Source organism: Bombina bombina, chromosome 1 (assembly GCF_027579735.1).
Source record: "Bombina bombina isolate aBomBom1 chromosome 1, aBomBom1.pri, whole genome shotgun sequence".
NCBI lineage: Eukaryota > Metazoa > Chordata > Amphibia > Anura > Bombinatoridae > Bombina > Bombina bombina.
The window spans coordinates 274,672,849-274,691,087 of NC_069499.1; the positions used below are offsets into that span (position 1 = coordinate 274,672,849).

At 37.9% G+C, this 18,239-nt stretch overlaps 1 protein-coding gene across 2 annotated transcripts in view; it reads left to right on the forward strand.

Moving 5' to 3' along the window:
- The first annotated feature begins 4,687 nt into the window (after positions 1-4,687).
- LOC128645191 (ribonuclease T2) overlaps positions 4,688-18,239 on the forward strand; it is a 138,640-nt gene continuing 125,088 nt past the window's right edge. For both annotated transcript variants that reach the window (XM_053697999.1, XM_053698000.1), the window contains exon 1: positions 4,688-5,082. The gene's annotated coding sequence lies outside the window, so the exon portion shown is untranslated. The remainder of the gene's footprint in view (positions 5,083-18,239) is intronic.

The window sequence follows — 18,239 nt, forward strand, 5'->3', positions numbered from 1 at the left end:
CTTGGGATCTAGTCCGCGACCAGCGCAGGCCAGAGCCATTTGATGCAATTTGAGTATAAGCAGTTCCTTACAGTAGTAAGTTTTATATAGGTATAACTGGATACTAATAGTATATTATGTGAGATTGTTTTTACATTTATTATGGCTAACATCAAATAAGTACTATAGGTAACAAGTATTTGAAATCAGTATGCAATATTTTAAACTGTGAAGTCCAACAAAAATTGAAAAACAAGTTAGCATAATAAAACAGATTAACATTTCACTTTAAAGTATACATTACTGTTTGATGAATGTTCAGAGTCAACAGAGGAAGAAAAGTAAGTCCAGCAAATGAGAAGGTCTTTAAAACTAATCATCAGATGTAGGATCTGTTTCAAGGTTCTGTCTTTTGGGTGGCTGAGGTCTCTGAGCTAGTGGATTCCATTCCCTAGCTGAGGGACTTAGTCTATCTCTTCTTGGAAGTAAAGAATCTTGAATATCTGTTGTTTGACTATTTGTATCTAGTTATTGACTGGGAGGTTGTGTGGACTCAGAGAACCAACGATTAAGTAAGTCTTTACCTTTATCCGGTGAGTCCAGCAATATAAGAGTTCCATCCTTGTGAAAAAGGAGTTTAGTCGGGTATTTTATACCCTGTTTTCTTAAAGCCATAGTAATATCACAAAAAGACCCTCTCTTTCTCATTGTGTATTGTAAAAGGTCTGGGAATATCTGAATATGTCTAACCCCTGGTGGTAGAGAAGGAGCTTTGAAGGCTGCTCTTAGGACTTTTTCCTTATATGTGAAATAATGGAAACGCACAATAACATCCCGTAGTTTGTCCATGGGGACATTTCTTCCTCTAGGAATTCTATGAGCCCTGTCAATTAGGGTGTCAGAGGGGTCTTTGGGTGATTTTAGATGTTTACAATATTCTAGGATAAAGTACTCTAAATCACTAGGTGAAATATCTTCTGATATGCCGCAGAGCCTCAAGTTCTTCTGTCGGAAACGATCTTCCACAAGTATATCCACATGATCAACTAGATTTTGAGATTAAGCAATAATGTTGGCTTCTTCGACTGCTAAGTCTTCTTGCTTGCGTTCCAAAGCTTCAGTGCATTCCTTTATAACCCCTATATCGCGTTTCAGCTCGGCTACCGACCCTCTGATAGCTTTAGTAAGAGAGTCTTGTAGTGCATTTAACTTTTTGGTTAGGGTCTCCATGATATCTAATGCAAATTCCTATAGTAGGAGGTTTGCAGAGGGCGCAAATGTAAATGGTTGTGTTATAAAAAATAAAAAAAAGGTGCTGAAAATTAAATGGATGTGTATAAAACTTAGGTTTAAATTTGTGTGTTCTCCTTTAAATAATTTTTGTTTTTAAACTAACTTTAGACCCACCAATTTGGGTATTTCTATGTGTGAATTAAAAAGATAATAATAATGGGAAAATGTGCAGTTATGTGCAATCATGTATATACAATACAATTGTTATAACATCAATAATTGTGAAAAATTAAAATTAAAAATTGACTATGAATAAAAAATGAAAATTATAATAAAGAAACAATCAAGTCGTGTTTTAAAAATTCCTGAGTCTAAAAAAGATTTAAAGAAGAGCGCCTCATAGTGCAGTTTATCCAAAATAAATTTTCAATGAATACAAAGTTGCTAACAAGTGACTACTCACAAGGGTGTGTGCACTAATAAAACTGTGACTTTAAGTAGTCTGCCTTTTAACTACTTTTTGACTTTGGAGCACTTTACACCACTTACTCTAACCATTTGAAAGAACAATCCAGGGAGACCTGATTCAGACAGCTGGTGTCTGTAACATCCAACCTGCCTTGTTTGCACGATTTCATTGTGCAAACTGGAATGTGAGTACCCATTTTGTATATTTTTTTGTAATCATTCTGTTAAATGTTTAACCTGCACTAGGAGAAGTTCTGTGTCCTTTATATTTTTGAAGGCTTCAACATTCAGTATCCAGTCTACTGAAATCTGAGGGAGACCTTGCCCCAATCAATCAGCTGGAGACTGCACAACCCAGCCTGCGCATATTGCACTTTATTAGTGCACACACCCTTGTGAGTAGTCACTTTGTATTCACTGAAAATTTATTTTGGATAAACTGCACTATGAGGCGCTCTTCTTTACACTTTTTTAGATTCTCAATGATATCTGTTGCAATAGCTTCCTCCATTGCATTAGGTGGCTGTTGGGTGGGGTTAGAGTTAATAGACTCGTTAGTCGTCTGTAAAGTATTTTCTATACTTGTAAAGGGTGAATCTACGGTAGGGATGACTTTAAAGTGATTTGTCAAGGATTTTCTGGTTGATCCAGAGGAAAGTGGTTTCTTTTTAGTGCCTTGTGCCATGTTAATAAAGGTTATTTCCGTCCTTTTTCCTCCCCCAATATATTGAAGTAGTCTCCTGGGTAGGATAGACCTGTTTAGTTTAGGCCATTATCATGGTGGGGTGAGACAGATTTGAAAAATAGAGCTAATCCAGAAAGTATGAGAAGCCTCGGTGGATATAGGCCCAGTCAGGTTAAGTATTATGTCCCAGGTCCCCTCTCAGGGTCTATTGTCCCCACTGGACGAAGTCAGTAAAGGGGAAGTGGATATAACCCGCTCTAAAACACAGGGCGGGAAAGGAGGAGAGGAGATCCCAGCAACCCACTATTAAAACTGCCAAAATTCACTATGGAGAGTATCTTAGGTGACATGTCCTATGCGGTCAAAATGAGTGCCTTAGAACCTTGGTGTAGTAGGTTTGAGATTTCATGGTATTAGGCAGAGAGATGGTTACTCTATTGTGTGCACAGGAGTACTGTTGGGCCTAATGTGGTAAACTGCAGCTCCCCCGCCAGCTTTGGTTGAATAAGGCACAGTTGGGTACATTATTCTTGAATTATCTGGAGTATTATGTGATTAGCATATCCCCAAGTATGTTAGGGTTTAGTACTATTTTCACTTTTCCCCTATATATTGTACAGTACTCACGAGGTATGAGATGTTGTTCTTAGGCCTCGTTATCTTCTTCACTTCCCCTTCACTATATTCTGATAGTATTCTCCAGCATTAAGCCACTGTGAGGGTCTAGACGTGAGCTGAAGTATTAGGGCTACTTGATTTGAAGGCTGATGCCATCATTTTGCTTCTACTCGGTATGCCGACTAATGGACCAGGAACGCCACGTGGGTGTGTAGTGTGCGGCCTAGGGATGCAGCTGTTTTCTGCTTGTTGCTATTCTTTTCTCTGTGCCTTCCTTAGGCTACTGCCGCCTCCACAATAGCGGATCCGATGGACACCAGTTCCTATACTGCAAGAGCCTAGGCCCAATACTATATCACTTACAATGCCAGTCTATAAGATTAATTTGTTTCAGCAGTCCGGGTCGTATGCCGGGTGCGTCCTATGGGCACTTTACCAGATGGTCCGAGTTCGGCTGTAGATCGGAGCCGCTAGGTTGTAGGGCTAAAGACCCATAGGTCTAGACTGATCCGTCGGTTGCCTTATGTACAGGCACCACTTAGCTGTGCGGCATGTCAGTCGAATGGCGATGCCGTCTTCAGCTTTCCCTTTGCGCATCTGCGCCATTAACAGCTGCCGATGTCTCCTATACCAGCGGTAAAAAGTGATCTGACAGATGCGAAGCGTGGTAGTTTGTTAGTGACAGAATAGTTTTAGATTAACTAAATAAGTACAAAAAGTGGATATTTATGGATTATATATGCGGAGCTCAGCCGAGGTACGTCTGCTTGCTCTGACGCTTAGCTCTGCTAAATCTATATATAACTATGTACTGTGTGTGATAGTCAACCACTAAAAATGATTTATTTAAAAAATGTAAAGGTATGGTGCTAAACAAGTAAGGCTGTTCTATAGTGCAAAGACAGAAGCTCTACCAGTCCAGTAGTGCCCCACTATAATAGATAAAAATGTTAAAACTGATGCTCAGAATTAAAGGGACATGAAACCCAGAATAGTTCTTTTATGATTCAGATAGAGAATACAATTTTAAAAAAGTTTCCAATTTACTTCTATGATCTAATTTGCTTCATTATCTTGCTATTCTTTGCTGAAGAGATATCTAGATAGGTAGTGTGCACATGTCTGGAGCACTACATGACAGGAAGTATTGCTGCACTACATGACAGGAAGTAGTGCTGCACTAAATGACAGGAAGTAGTGCTGCACTAAATGACAGGAAGTAGTGCTGCACTAAATGACAGGAAGTAGTGCTGCCATCTAGTGCTCTTGCCAATGTATAACATTGTTGCAAAACTGCTGCCATATAGTGTTGCAGACTCTACCGTACTGCTTTTCAACAAAGGATAACAAGTAAAAAACAAAGACAAATTGATATTAGAAGTATATTGTACAGTTGTTTAAAATTGTATGTTCTATCTGAATAAAAAAAAAATAAAAAAAAATTGGGCTTTATGTCCCTTTAACACTAAAAACAAAAAAAAGAGAAAAACATGAATGCACCTGCACAGTACTGTGTAGTTGCACTGTGATGCAGTGTCTGCCTTGTGGTCCATAAAATCAATAATTTAGTAATATTCTGTCAGGACTAGACAGGGGACACATAAACTATCAGACCCCCTTCACTGCAAGCAAATGAGCTGATCAGCAAAATGATCAGTTCCTTCCTCCTTTCTTTAGTTTCCTTTTGTTTTGTTGCTGGATAAAACAAATGCACGAATCATCTATACAATAGCTTGTTCCTTGCCCGTTTTGTTGCCCATTTCATTCTTACATTTGGGATTCTGACGAATGCCCAAATCTGCATAAATTCAGATGAATCTGTATTAATCTGAGGCTGAATTCACGTCTGTTAGATCAAAAACAATACTGACCGTCTTACTACCATTAGCCCTAGGATGGAAAGAAAATAGATTTATAGAGAAGAACATGAAAATATTTTATTGACTAAAAGGGGAAGAAGAAAGAAAAACAGAACAAAGAAACGAAACTACCTAAAATATACAGAACCTGAAAATAATCCAGTGATATATACCCAGCACATGCTTATTGTATGAACCACAGATTCATGACACGCAGCTAACTCGTCCAGACGCATCAAGGTACAGTGCTGTCATTTGGTTTATCTATAACGTAAATAATGCCTATATTATGTATACAGCAGTGGTTATATGTGTGCAACAGTGTTTATGCTTTCATTTCCATATTGTCTAGAATGTGTCAGTGTGTATAATTGGTTGTAAGGTGTCAGTGCATGTGTATATTTAACCCCTTTGCTGCTTTGCCTGTTTCAGACCCCTGTGGTAAGATGATTTTGAGCTTTTTTTGCTGCTTAAAGTGACAGCAAAGTCATAATTAGACATTTATGATTTAGACAGAACATACATTTTTAAACAACTTTCCAATTTACTTCTATTATATAATTTGCTTCCTTCTCTTGTTATTCTTTCCTGAAAAGTTTATCTTGGTAAGCAGGAGCAGCAAAGACTTAGGTTCTAGCTGCTGATTGGTGGCTGCATTTACATACCGATTGCCATTGGCTCACCCATGTGTTCAGTTAGAAACCAGTAGTGCATTGCTGCTCCTTCAACAAATGATACCAAGAGAATGAAGCACATTTGATAATAGAAGTAAACTTGAAATATGTTTAAAATTGTATGTTCTACCTAAATCTGGAAAGAAAATTTTTGGGTTTCATGTCCCTTTAAATTGAAATGCTCTTGTTAGTCATATTTCAGTGAGTAACCCACACAAATTATATAGGGCTAGATTGCAAGTGGCACGCTAACTGTTGCACGCAAGCGATATCGGGTTTATCGCATATATTTGCACATGTCGGAAGTAGTGCGCTATTATGAGTTGAAAGTAAATGTGTTCGCTTAAACGCAATTTAATTTATTGCACGTTGGGATAGCACGACCTCAGAGCTGGTTGCACAAAACACATCAAAATTACATTTAAAAGTACAGTAACACTCATAATAACACTGTCTGATAAAAAATATTAAAGGGGCAGTAAACCTAGCAAATGATGTTATATAATTCTGCACCTAGTGGAGAATTATATAACATTGGCTTAGCGCCAGCTTTCTAAAGCAAAGGGTTAGAGAGATATTTTACTACGAAAACAGTACGCTGCTCCTGGCTCTACTGAGCGGGTCTGTTTTCTTCTCCTAAGCATATCGCGGCATGCAGTCTAATCACTGCCGGCCCAATCATGGCATTAAACTCAATGTAGCTCGCTCCCGCTCTGGTCTGGTAGTGGGAGTGAGCTACATTGAGCGCTACATTGAGCGTGATTGGGCCGGCAGTGATTAGACTGCATGCCGCGATACGCTTAGGAGAAAAAAACAGACCCGCTCAGTAGAGCCAGGAGCAGCGTTCTGTTTTTGTAGTAAAATATCTCTCTAACCCTTTGCTTTAGAAAGCTGGCGCTAGGATAATGTTATATAATTCTTTACTATGTGCAGAATTATATAACATTATTTGCTAGGTTTTCTGCCCCTTTATTAAAATAAATTGCATTAAAAAGTGATGTGTTTATATGTGTGTACATATGTATTTATGTGTTTATTTAATTACAGACATGTTAACACATATAAACACACCTTCCTATATATATCTGTAAATATCTATCTATCTATCTATCTATCTATCTATATATATATATATATATATATATATACACAGTATCCCACAAAAGTGAGTACACCCCTCACATTGATCGACTGTGGAGTATTCAATGTTTGTGAGATATTGTCAATGAAACAAGAAGTGTACAAAAGCTTAACTAGATTAACAGCTTTATAGTTTGATCTGTATATTCACTCATAGGGCACTATTATCAAAAATATATACATATTTCTATTTATATCTGATGCTTTTTTAGCAAAATATCTATCTATCTATCTATCTATCTATCTATCTATCTATCTATCTATATATATATATATATATATATATATATATATACGTATATATATGTCAGTGTCTGAAACTTTTTTTGCTTGCATGTGTATTTGTGTATACTAGTCTGTTAGCTGTCAGTGTTCTACTGAGGTAACAGTGAGAATGAATGTGTTTGTGTGGCTGTTTCTAAACTAACAGTTGTATCTAGAACTGGTCTGTGAGTTGTATGAAACAGCAAGTATCATTATCAATTATTTTTAAACCTCTATATATTCGGCTGTGACATTAGGTGCCTGATTCCAGTTATATAAGGGAAGGCAATTACCAGAATGATAAAGGTATTTAATGCGACACTGTACTGCATTTATGTCCTCTTTAAGGGCCAGATTACGAGGAGCATGTTAACAGTTGCGCGCAGGTGATACTGGGTTTATCGCGTATATATATATATATATATATATATATATATATATATATATATATATATACACGTTGATTGGAGTAGCCGTGTTAGTCCAGAGATTTAGATATCAAAATAACATGAGTATTGCATTGAGCAATGATACTTTTTTTTATTGGACTAACTATACATTTATAAGTTGACAAGCTTTCTGAAGAGTTCCTTCCTTTATCAAGTCTGAAGCAATACTCAAAGTAGTATTGCATCAGACTTGATAAAGAAAGGAACTCTTCCGAAAGCTTGTCAACTTATAAATGTATAGTTAGTCCAATAAAAAAAAGTATCATTGCTCAATGCAATACTCTTGTTATTTTGATATCTATCTATCTATCTATCTATCTATCTATCTATCTATCTATCTATCTATCTATCTATCTATCTATCTATCTATCTATCTATCTATCTATATACACACCTATATACCTATATACTCTACTCTCTCTCTCTCTCTCTCTCTCTCTCTCTCTCTCTCTCTCTCTCTCTCTATATATATATATATATATATATATAAAAATAAATATGTATTTAAGAATAAAAATAACATATTCAGCTATGTGAAGAACATTGGATTGGGAAATATTAATGTTTCATGTTGGGTTAGCGCACTTGATCTGGATTGTGCGACTTGTTGGGTGTTAGGTTCTTTTCCACTTTTCTTTTTTTTTTTTATTTTAACTTTTTATTTAAAGTATCAATTGAGGGTACAGAAAAAAAAAGGGTAGTCACTTGATTACATATTAGGGGGTAAAACATATCTTCAGTCACTACAGCAGGTTATCACCTCTTATTCATCATAAAAAGAAAGAAAATCATTATATATACCATATACATAAAAAAAAAAATATAATAACGTCTGAGTTTTACTACTAATAATGTCTGACCTTGCTGACTTGCCTTGGCCTTCCTGCGCTCGTCAGACAGTCAGCTCGGCCCCATATTGGGAGGGGGAGAGAACACCCGTCAATCCCCTTTTAATAGTCCCCTCTGTAAACAAATTAAACCTTCCACTCGGGCGAAAGTAAACCAAGCTCTAATTGCTGTATAAACCAAATAGAGCCCCTAAGCGGAGCAACTAACTGACGTTGGGCGTCTACAGGCAGGGTTAATATAACTTTCTCCCATTTCAAGAGAAATCTTTGTATTGACTTATCACTAGCATCTCTCAAATTAAATTGTTCCATTGTAATCTGGTTGTAAATTTTATTTACAAACTCCTTGAATTTAGGTTCACGTGGGGATTTCCAATTTCTAAGCATCACATTACGTCCTACTAGGATTGATGTATTTATGAGCCTGATATTTGTATAGGGTTCCTCCTGGTTTACAAGGAAAAAAATATGTCTTGACTCAAATTTGAAATTGCACGGATTTACTTTATTCACCCAAAAACACACTTTACTCCAGAACTGAGATGCTTTAGAACAACTCCAGAAACAATGCATTTCATCTGCCTCCTCAGCACTACATTTAGGACATTTAACTTCTGTCTTATACCATTTAGACATTTTGGCTGGTGTAATATATACCAAATTTATTAACTTAAAATGTGATTCCTTCCAATCTATAAAAACTTGAGTTTGGTCAGTTAATCTAAAGCTTTGTAAGATGTGCTCTTTAGTAACATTTGGCAACAACTTATTCCATTTCCTCTCTAAATCACCAATATGTAGCAGCCCATGGTGTTTAATAAGCAAATTGTAAAGAGATGCGATGGAGACTTTCCCAGCTTGATATAATTTGATCACTCCGTCTAAGTCTCCCAGTGAGGTAGTATTTTCGCTCTCTGCTCGTAGAGACCCAATCCAATGTTGTACTTGAAGATAGGCGTAAAAAGAAGTTTTTTCTAGGTTAAAATTAGCTCTTAGGTCTGCAAATGTCTTAATCGGTAAGGTCTCATTTACACATATGTCTTTTATATTTTTGAGACCATTACTGGCCCAAATACGAAAGATTTTATGTGAAAATCCCGGAGTAAAATCCGGGTTCCCTACTAGGGGAAGAAATGCGGATCGACGAAAATCAATGTGTAATTCCGAACAAACTTTTTGCCACGCTAGGATTATATATTTAAATGTGTACATATGTGTCACATTTGCTGGCAGTTTCACAAAGGGGATATGAATCAAAGCTTTCAGAGAAAATGGGGCTACCAATTGTGTTTCTATTTCAAAAGGAGAAAGATATTCTTTTTCTGTTATCCAGTCAAGAGCAAATTTCACTAATGTGGCATAATTGTAGAACTGGATATTCGGAAGTGCCAGACCACCATGCATTTTAAAATAAGATAATTTAGCTAAGGACATCCTGGATTTCTTCCCGTGCCATACAAATCTAATAAATAGTCTTTGCAAAAATTTTAAATCTTTTCTAGTGATTAGAAACGGAAGATTCTGTAGCAAATAAAGTAATTTTGGAAATAAGATTGCTTTAATTAGCATTACTCTTGCAGACAGTGAAATAGGCAAATTATGCCATACTGCTAATTTCTGCTTAAACGTTTCAATACATTTCCGGAAGTTTAATTCATACCAACACGCCGGATTCGTACTTAGGATAATACCTAAGTACCTAATTTCCTGTACCTCTTTAAAATGGTGTGTAACAGATGACTTCGGTTTATATTTCCATAGCAGTTCCGATTTCCCCCAATTAATCTTGTAGCCAGAAATCGAGCTAAATATTTCTATAATTCTTAGCAATTGGGGTATGGATTGTTTGGCATTACTTAGAAAGAGTAGGATATCATCTGCGAATAGCGATGTCACCAGCTTTTTATCCCCTATGCAAATTCCTTTTAGCTCTTTTCTTAATAGAATTGCCAATGGCTCTAATACTAAATTAAAAAGTAATGGGGAAAGGGGACATCCCTGACGTGTACCGCGTTTGAGAGTAAAACTCTCAGATACTTCCCCATTAACGATAATAGCAGATGTTGGAGCCTGATATAATGTTCGTATAAACTGGTAGAAATTCCCCACAAAACCGAATCCTTTAAGTGCCGTGAATAAGTGATCCCATACTATACAGTCAAACGCCTTCTCAGCGTCTACTGTAAGTAAGGCTAAGTCGGTCTTAAATTGCATCTTTTTCTTGTTTATTGATCTACTCCAAAAGTGATCAATAACCAGCATTACTTTTCGGATATTCTTCACCGAATTTCTGCCCACCATAAAACCTGCTTGGTCAGGATGTATTAGTGGCTCCAAAATTTTCTTAAGTCTAGTTGCAACAATAGCAGCTTATAGTCCTGATTTAGCAACAAAATGGGCCTATAAGAGGACACCATTTCTGGGTTTTTATCTTTTTTCAAGATTAGCGCCACATTCGATGCTGAAAAGAGCCTCGACCACATCTGGTTCTTAATATAATACTGATTAAAAAGTGCTTCTAATGTAGGCAGAATTTGATCGTGTAAAAGTTTGTAAAACTCTGCTGGCATAGCATCCGGACCTGGCGTTTTATTAGACTTAGCCTGCTTGATAGCATCTGAGATCTCACTTATAGATAACGGTTCATTAAGTCGACTCAAATCCTGTGACTCTACCTTAGGTAGTATTACTCTTTTCCAGAAGTCTTGCTTATTATTTGAGTTAACTACTCCTATTGAATAAACCTCTTTAAAATATTTCACAAATTCACGTCTTATCTCCACAATATTAGTGATTCTTCTATCGCCGATCTTAATTGTGGCTATATAGTTCTTCTGGGACCACCCTTTAGCTAATTTGGCTAGGTATTTTGCGGAATTACCATAATGTCCTCTAAATCTAGCTTTTTGTTTTTGAACTTCTATAGCTAAGACTTGTTTCAAAAACAGCTCTCTCTCAGTTCAAGCCGAAATATACTTAGCCCAAAGAGGCTGACTTGAGCAGTTTAAGTATTTTTTATATGCATTTTTGACCTGGTTGGCTAATTGTTCTTCTCTATTTTTCTTCTTTTTTTCCATTTGCATAAATAAGCGATGATCTCGCCCCTCAAGACTGATTTTGCTGTTTCCCAAAAAATTTCTGGTTTATCTGCATGTGCAGCATTAAACTGGTGGAATTCTTTCCACCTGGCTTGTAGCCAGTTCTTGAATTTAGAGTTATTAACCAAAAATTGGGGAAAGAAGAAGCGCAAGTTATATAGGCCTGGGGACCGGATTGCATTGATCTCTAAAGTAATAATTGCATGATCAGAGATAATGATCTCGCCTATCTCTGATTGAATCTCTAAACCTAGCATATTACTGGATATTAAAAAATAATCTATTCTTGAAAAGGATTTGAATGTTTTTGATTCACAAGTATACTCTTTACTATCCGGGTGTTGTAGCCTCCATATATCTTTAAGTGCCAGTTTATGTCCCAGGTTCTGTAGAACCTTAGCTTCTCTGTTATGCTTACCTCTTTAGACCTGTCTAAACTAGGGGTGAATGTCATATTCAAATCTCCAGTCAAGACAATATTCCTCCCTACAAACGGTAGCAATTGCAAACTCAGTTTCTCCCAAAATCCTCTATCCAAGGAGTTTGGACCATAAACATTACAAAAAATGAAATGACATTTATTAATCAAGACTTCTAGAATCTGAAATCTTCCTTCTATATCCAGTACTTGCGATATAATCTGGTAGGATAGCTGTTTATTAAATAATATGGCAACCCCTCTTTTCCTTTTATCATATGCTGTTGCCGAGATTTCTCCTACCCATTTCGTTTTTAATTTGGGTAGTTCATGGGGTTTTAAATGGGTCTCTTGTATAAATGCAATATCGGGCTTATGTTTCCCCAATTCCTTAATAATCAACTTCCTCTTAATTGGGGAGGATATACCCCCCACATTCCATGAAATTAATTTCAGTCTATCCACCATTTAGAGCCACTGATAGATGCGCCCATTGCAAATACCCAATCTGCTTTAACCAAGAAAAAAGAAAAAAGATCCCCATCTGTAGATAAAAACAGTATTAATATCTTTCCCCCTACCTCCTGGGGCCGACCATTTCACCAATCCACCATCTACACCCAGAAGTATCAAGCACAACATTTCCATCTTCAACATAAGCAGTCTTAAACTACTATATTATTTACAAAAATCTGGTACACCATTCCTGAGCTTCGACCTGATTGTTTAACACTATTTGGGTATCCTCTTTTTCAAAGATAATTTTAGCTGGATATACTAATCTTGCATTAAAGTTAGCCTTAATCAGTCTGGAGCAAAATGGTGACATCTCCCTCCTCTTAGCTAGAGTCTCTGCCGAGAAATCTTGGAAGATCAATATCTTGTGTTGATCTATCATTAAACTGTTACTTCTACGGTAGTGTCTGAGTATGTTGACCTTATCCTGGAAATTTAGGAATTTTATAAGAACCGATCTTGCCCTGTAAGTGCCATCAGGTTTGTTTTGCATCGGGCCAACTCTATGAGCTCTTTCTATCTGTATTGGTGTATCTTCTACAGGAAACCCCACCAATTTCGGTAGACTGGAGGAGGCAAAGGACAGTAAATCCCGATACTCAGCTGATTCTGGGAGACCCACTATTCTTAAGTTATTACGTCGGGCCCTGTCCTCCAACTCCTCCAGTCTCGATTGTAACTGTGTAATCTGACGGCTATGTGTAGCACTCAACTGTTCTTGCATATTAGTTCGGTCCTCTATGTCTGAAACCCTCGTTTCGACTTCCGCTATCCTTGTAGCAAACTGTTTTACTTCTCCTGATAGACTTGCAATATCTTGTTTAATGGATTCAAACTGAGGCATAAAGAGTTCTGCAATTTGCTGTAGTAACTTCACATTATCTGATGTACTCACTGGCAGGTCATTAACGACTTCTGTACTAGTGTCAATTTGTTTCGCCTTTCTTTCCTTGTGTTTAGGCGCCATTGTTGGCGAATTGTTCTTAGAGTGCAATACAAATTTTTCCATAAGGAACCCAAGATTAGTCCCAATGTGTAGAAAATATGAGAAACACCCGTGAAATAAATTAGTGCGAGGCGGCGTGTATTTTAACCCCTTAATGACCGAGGACGTGCAGGGTACGTCCTCAAAAAAAAGGCAGTTAACGCCTGAGGACGTACCCTGCACGTCCTCGGTGTGGAAAGCAGCTGGAAGCGATCCTGCTCGCTTCCAGCTGCTTTCCGGTTATTGCAGTGATGCCTCGATATGGAGGCATCCTGCAATAACCTGACATGGCCATCCGATGCAGAGAGAGCCACTCTGTGGCCCTCTCTGCACCGGACATCGATGGCCGGTATCGTTGGTGGGTGGGAGCCGACTTGGGAGGCGGGTGGGCGGCCATCGGTGTGCCGTGTGACGTTGAGGGGGGCGGGATCGGGGGCGGGACCGTCGGGGGCGCGCACGGACGCGCGCGCGTGCACGGAGGGTGGCGGGCGGGCGCGTGCACGGGGCGGGAGCGGGTGGGAACCGCTACACTACGGAAAATGAATTAAAAGTTAAAAGTTAAAAGTAGCATAAGCACAACAAAAAAAAACACAAAAAGAGATCGTGGAGGGGTGGGGGGTTGGTTTTTGTGTGGGGGGAAGCTACACTACAGAAACGTTAAAAAAATGTACAACAAAAACATTTTTTCTTATAAACTGGGTACTGGCAGACAGCTGCCAGTACCCAAGATGGCGCCAATTAAGTTAGAGTGGGAGGGTTATAGAGCTGTTTGGGGGGGATCAGTGAGGTTGGGGGCTAAGGGGGGACTTTTACACAGCAGCATATTTAAATATGCTTTTAAAAATACCACCAAAAAACAAATATAGCTTTTATTTTAGTACTGGCAGACTTTCTGCCAGTACTTAAGATGGCGGGGACAATTGTGGGGTGGGGGAGGGAAGAGAGCTGTTTGGGAGGGATCAGGGGGTCTGATGTTTCAGGTGGGAGGCTGAGCTCTACACTAAATCTAATATTAACCCTGCAAGCTCTCTACAAGCTACCTAATTAACCCCTTCACTGCTAGCCATAATACACGTGTGATGCGCAGCGGCATTTAGCGGCCTTCAAAATACCAAAAAGCAATGCCAAAGCCATATATGTCTGCTATTTCTGAACAAAGGGGATCCCAGAGAAGCATTTACAACCATTTGTGCCATAACTGCACAAGCTGTTTGTAAATGATTTCAGTGAGAAACCTAAAATTGTGAAAAATGTTACGTTTTTTTTAATTTGATCGCATTTAGCGGTGAAATGGTGGCATGAAATATACCAAAATGGGCCTAGATCAATACTTGGGGTTGTCTACTACACTACACTAAAGCTAAAATTACCCCAAAAAGCTCCCTACATGCTCCCTAATTAACCCCTTCACTGCTGGGCATAATACACGTGTGGTGCGCAGTGGCATTTAGTGGCATTCTAATTACCAAAAAGCAACACCAAAGCCATATAAGTATGCTATTTCTGAACAAAGGGGATCCCAGAGAAGAATTTACAACCATTTAAGCCATAATTGCACAAGCTGTTTGTAAATAATTTCAGTGAGAAACCTAAAGTTTATGAAAAAATTTGTGAAAAAGTGAACGATTTTTTTTATTTGATCGCATTTGGCGGGGAAATGGTTGCATGAAATATACCAAAATGGGCCTAGATCAATACTTTGGGTTGTCTACTAAAAAAAAATATATACATGTCAATGGATATTCAGAGATTCCTGAAAGATATCAGTGTTCTAATGTAACTAGCGCTAATTTTGAAAAATAATGGCTTGGAAATAGCAAAGTGCTACTTGTATTTATTGCCCTATAACTTGCAAAAAAAGCAAAGAACATGTAAACATTGGGTATTTCTAAACTCAGGACAATATTTAGAAACTATTTAGCATAGGTGTTTTTTGGTGGTTGTAGATATGTAACAGATTTTGGGGGTCAAAGTTAGAAAAAGTGGGTTTTTTTTCAATTTTTCCTCATATTTTATATTTTTTTTTATAGTAAATTATAAGATATGATGAAAATAATGGTATCTTTAGAAAGTCCATTTAATGGCGAGAAAAACGGTATATAATATGTGTGGGTACAGTAAATGAGTAAGAAGAAAATTACAGCTAAACACAAACACAGCAGAAATGTAAAAATAGCCTTGGTCCCAAACGGACAGAAAATGGAAAAGTGCTGTGGTCATTAAGGGGTTAAACATACAGAGATTACGACAAATTGTGCTACTTAATATTCGTGCACGAAAAAGAAATTTGTGATAACTATTCCACTTACCCTACCTTGTGTAGGAGAAAATTGTGTTTACATATATAAAGTCCTTGAAAAAGCAAAAAACAAACCAAACAGAAGTTAAAAGTGTATGTGATCCTTACAATTCAACAAAAGAAAAGGAAGAGAAAAATCCCAACAGCGTGTATAAAAAGTGAAAAAAAGTGACAAAAGTGAAAAAAAGGGGCGGACGTCCGCCCAGAGGAAGTAAAAGAAAAGCAGAAATAATCCAGTCAGCACAACCTAACTCAATTTTAGCAAGCCATGTCTTTATCTAAAGATAACAACAGTCTTATTCCTGGTCTCGCTTTATATAATTCTTAGCTTCAACATTACTCTAAGCGGCCTATTGAAACACCGGCTCTTATATCTAAATACAAAAATTAATGAAATATTGGTGCACGTTACTATTCTTAAAGAACTACCTTATACCAACAAGAAGTTTAGCTGAGAGAAAACAGAAATCTTACTCTCTAAATAGATTACAGTGGGATTTATAACCTAATACTTCTAGCTTTCATAGACAATCCAAATTATTAAGCTATCTCAGACTTATTTATACAGACATTTTATCTTTTATTTACCACACTGTTACTGTAGTATTGATACCTCCAAATTCTTTACCTACTCAGTATAACAGAGAAATTCCCAATTTATCAGACCAACCAGTAAGTGCTTAGCCTGACTTAACTAGCGAGTAAATACATAAATGTCCAGCAGTGGAGATATCAAGTTATCTTAAATAAAACAACTTTCTTCAGACAGGGTCATAACCACATGAAATCTGTTTTTGTTTTCTGATCCAGCTGGAAGCGAGATAATATTGTATCTCCTGATTAAACAGTTCACACTTGTTTCAGAAAGAGCTCACTGTGTTGTCAGCGCCCGATATTTGTAGTCTGATTATAACAATGAACTGGGCTTTTACTTCAGGGGCACGTATTTGGGGCTTAGGAGCAAGTGGAGCATCACGTGTAGCTCAATACGACCCAGCAAAGCTACTAGTAATCTTGGATAATACAGTTTTTCCCACATATGATCCGTTTATCGTCTATACTTGGTAAATGTCTCGCTTGTAAAATAATGTGCTGTGACTGAGATTTACTAACACCAGGGTCAGCACTCATGTATTTCTCAAGGTTTTAACCTGCATCGCTGTAGCCGGCATCCATTTTCAACAGTCAATATGGCCCCTTTTAAGTATATCTTTTAACAAAATATGGCCCCACTAAAATACAAACATAATGCCCAGGTAGCCGTTGTAGGATTTCGGCTCTACTTCACAATTATTCAGCACACGCTTACCGGTTTCCCAGCAGAGTCCTTGCTGCTCACCGTTATCACTGTCTTCCTGGACGTCGTGCAATCCTCCACTTAGCAAGCAGGAATCTGGATCCAGGCCAGTTCAACCGCTAAAAGTGAATCGATATCCAAAAAGGCGATCACCACCTTTGCCACAATTCTGCACGACCAGGCTTCTTTTCCTTATTGGTAATCGTTGTGAGTATCCTTACCCTTTCTTGTACCCGCACCTCGTCGTTAGCCGTGGACCAGACCCATTCCCGGTCTGTCTCACTCTGCTGCAGACGGCTGTTTCCAGGTGTCGAAAAAAAAAGTGGCTCTGTTTTGAGCCTATCAGCATCCAGAGACTTTCTTGCCTGAGGTAGGACCGCGACGGCCCACTACCCGTGCTGTGACCGACCAGCGCAGCCAAGGGATCCAGGCGTTTTGGGGAGATTTTTCGGCCCTTTCGACTTCAGAGCCCTCTGTCAGCATGCATCTGCTTGCTGACTCCACCCATCCGGAAGTCGCCCTCATAAATCTTTTCCACTTTTCACACTCCATTGATGTCTATGGGAGAATATGTTAACGTGGTCGTCATATTGTAACTTCAGCTTTTTACATGTGTCGGGTTAGCGATATAGCAAAAACTTTAAAATTGTAAAACGTGTGGTATCGGACGCAAATGTGTTGAGCACAGTTAGCGTGCTAGCGGGAGCGATAAATAGCAATCAACTCGTAATCTAGCCTTAAGTGTTTCCACTAACTTATTATAGCAGTTGCGTAGTATTAAATGTAATGTAAATGATTTCTGTAGCTTAGTTTTTACATTTGAAATGGCTATTTTGCTTATTGAAACATCTACCTATAATTTAAATTCCAGTAACTAAATGTTGGCCTTTGTGTATAGAGATACTATATATGATAAGCTGACCTGCTCTTCAAGCCCTTCTAAATGGGCATGTTCTTGAGACTGATGGGTGGTGGTTTCAAGGAGCAAAAGCACAAAATATATATGCAAATTAAAAAATAAACATAAAGGATCAATTTCAAATATATTGAATATATATTAGCTGGTATAACAGGGCACTGGGAACATATTTAGAGGAAACTATATGAGAGTATAGTGAGTGTCCCTGTAAGATAATAGATACTGAGGAAAGAGTAGGAGCTCAGTTTTGAAGATGTTGAACTGTAGATAATAAGAACACATCCATTAAATTATGAAAATGCAACTGGTAATAAATATAAGCAAAATAAGTATAGGTCTGGTGTAGAGAGAAGATGTGTGTGTGTGATACAGAATCCCATAGGGCTTTATTAATAAACCTAGGAATGATGTAATCTGAAAATAAAATGAGTCCAAACACCTTTGTGCTGCAACAGAGAGAGGTAAATGAGAAGGGATTGGAGAATTTGAA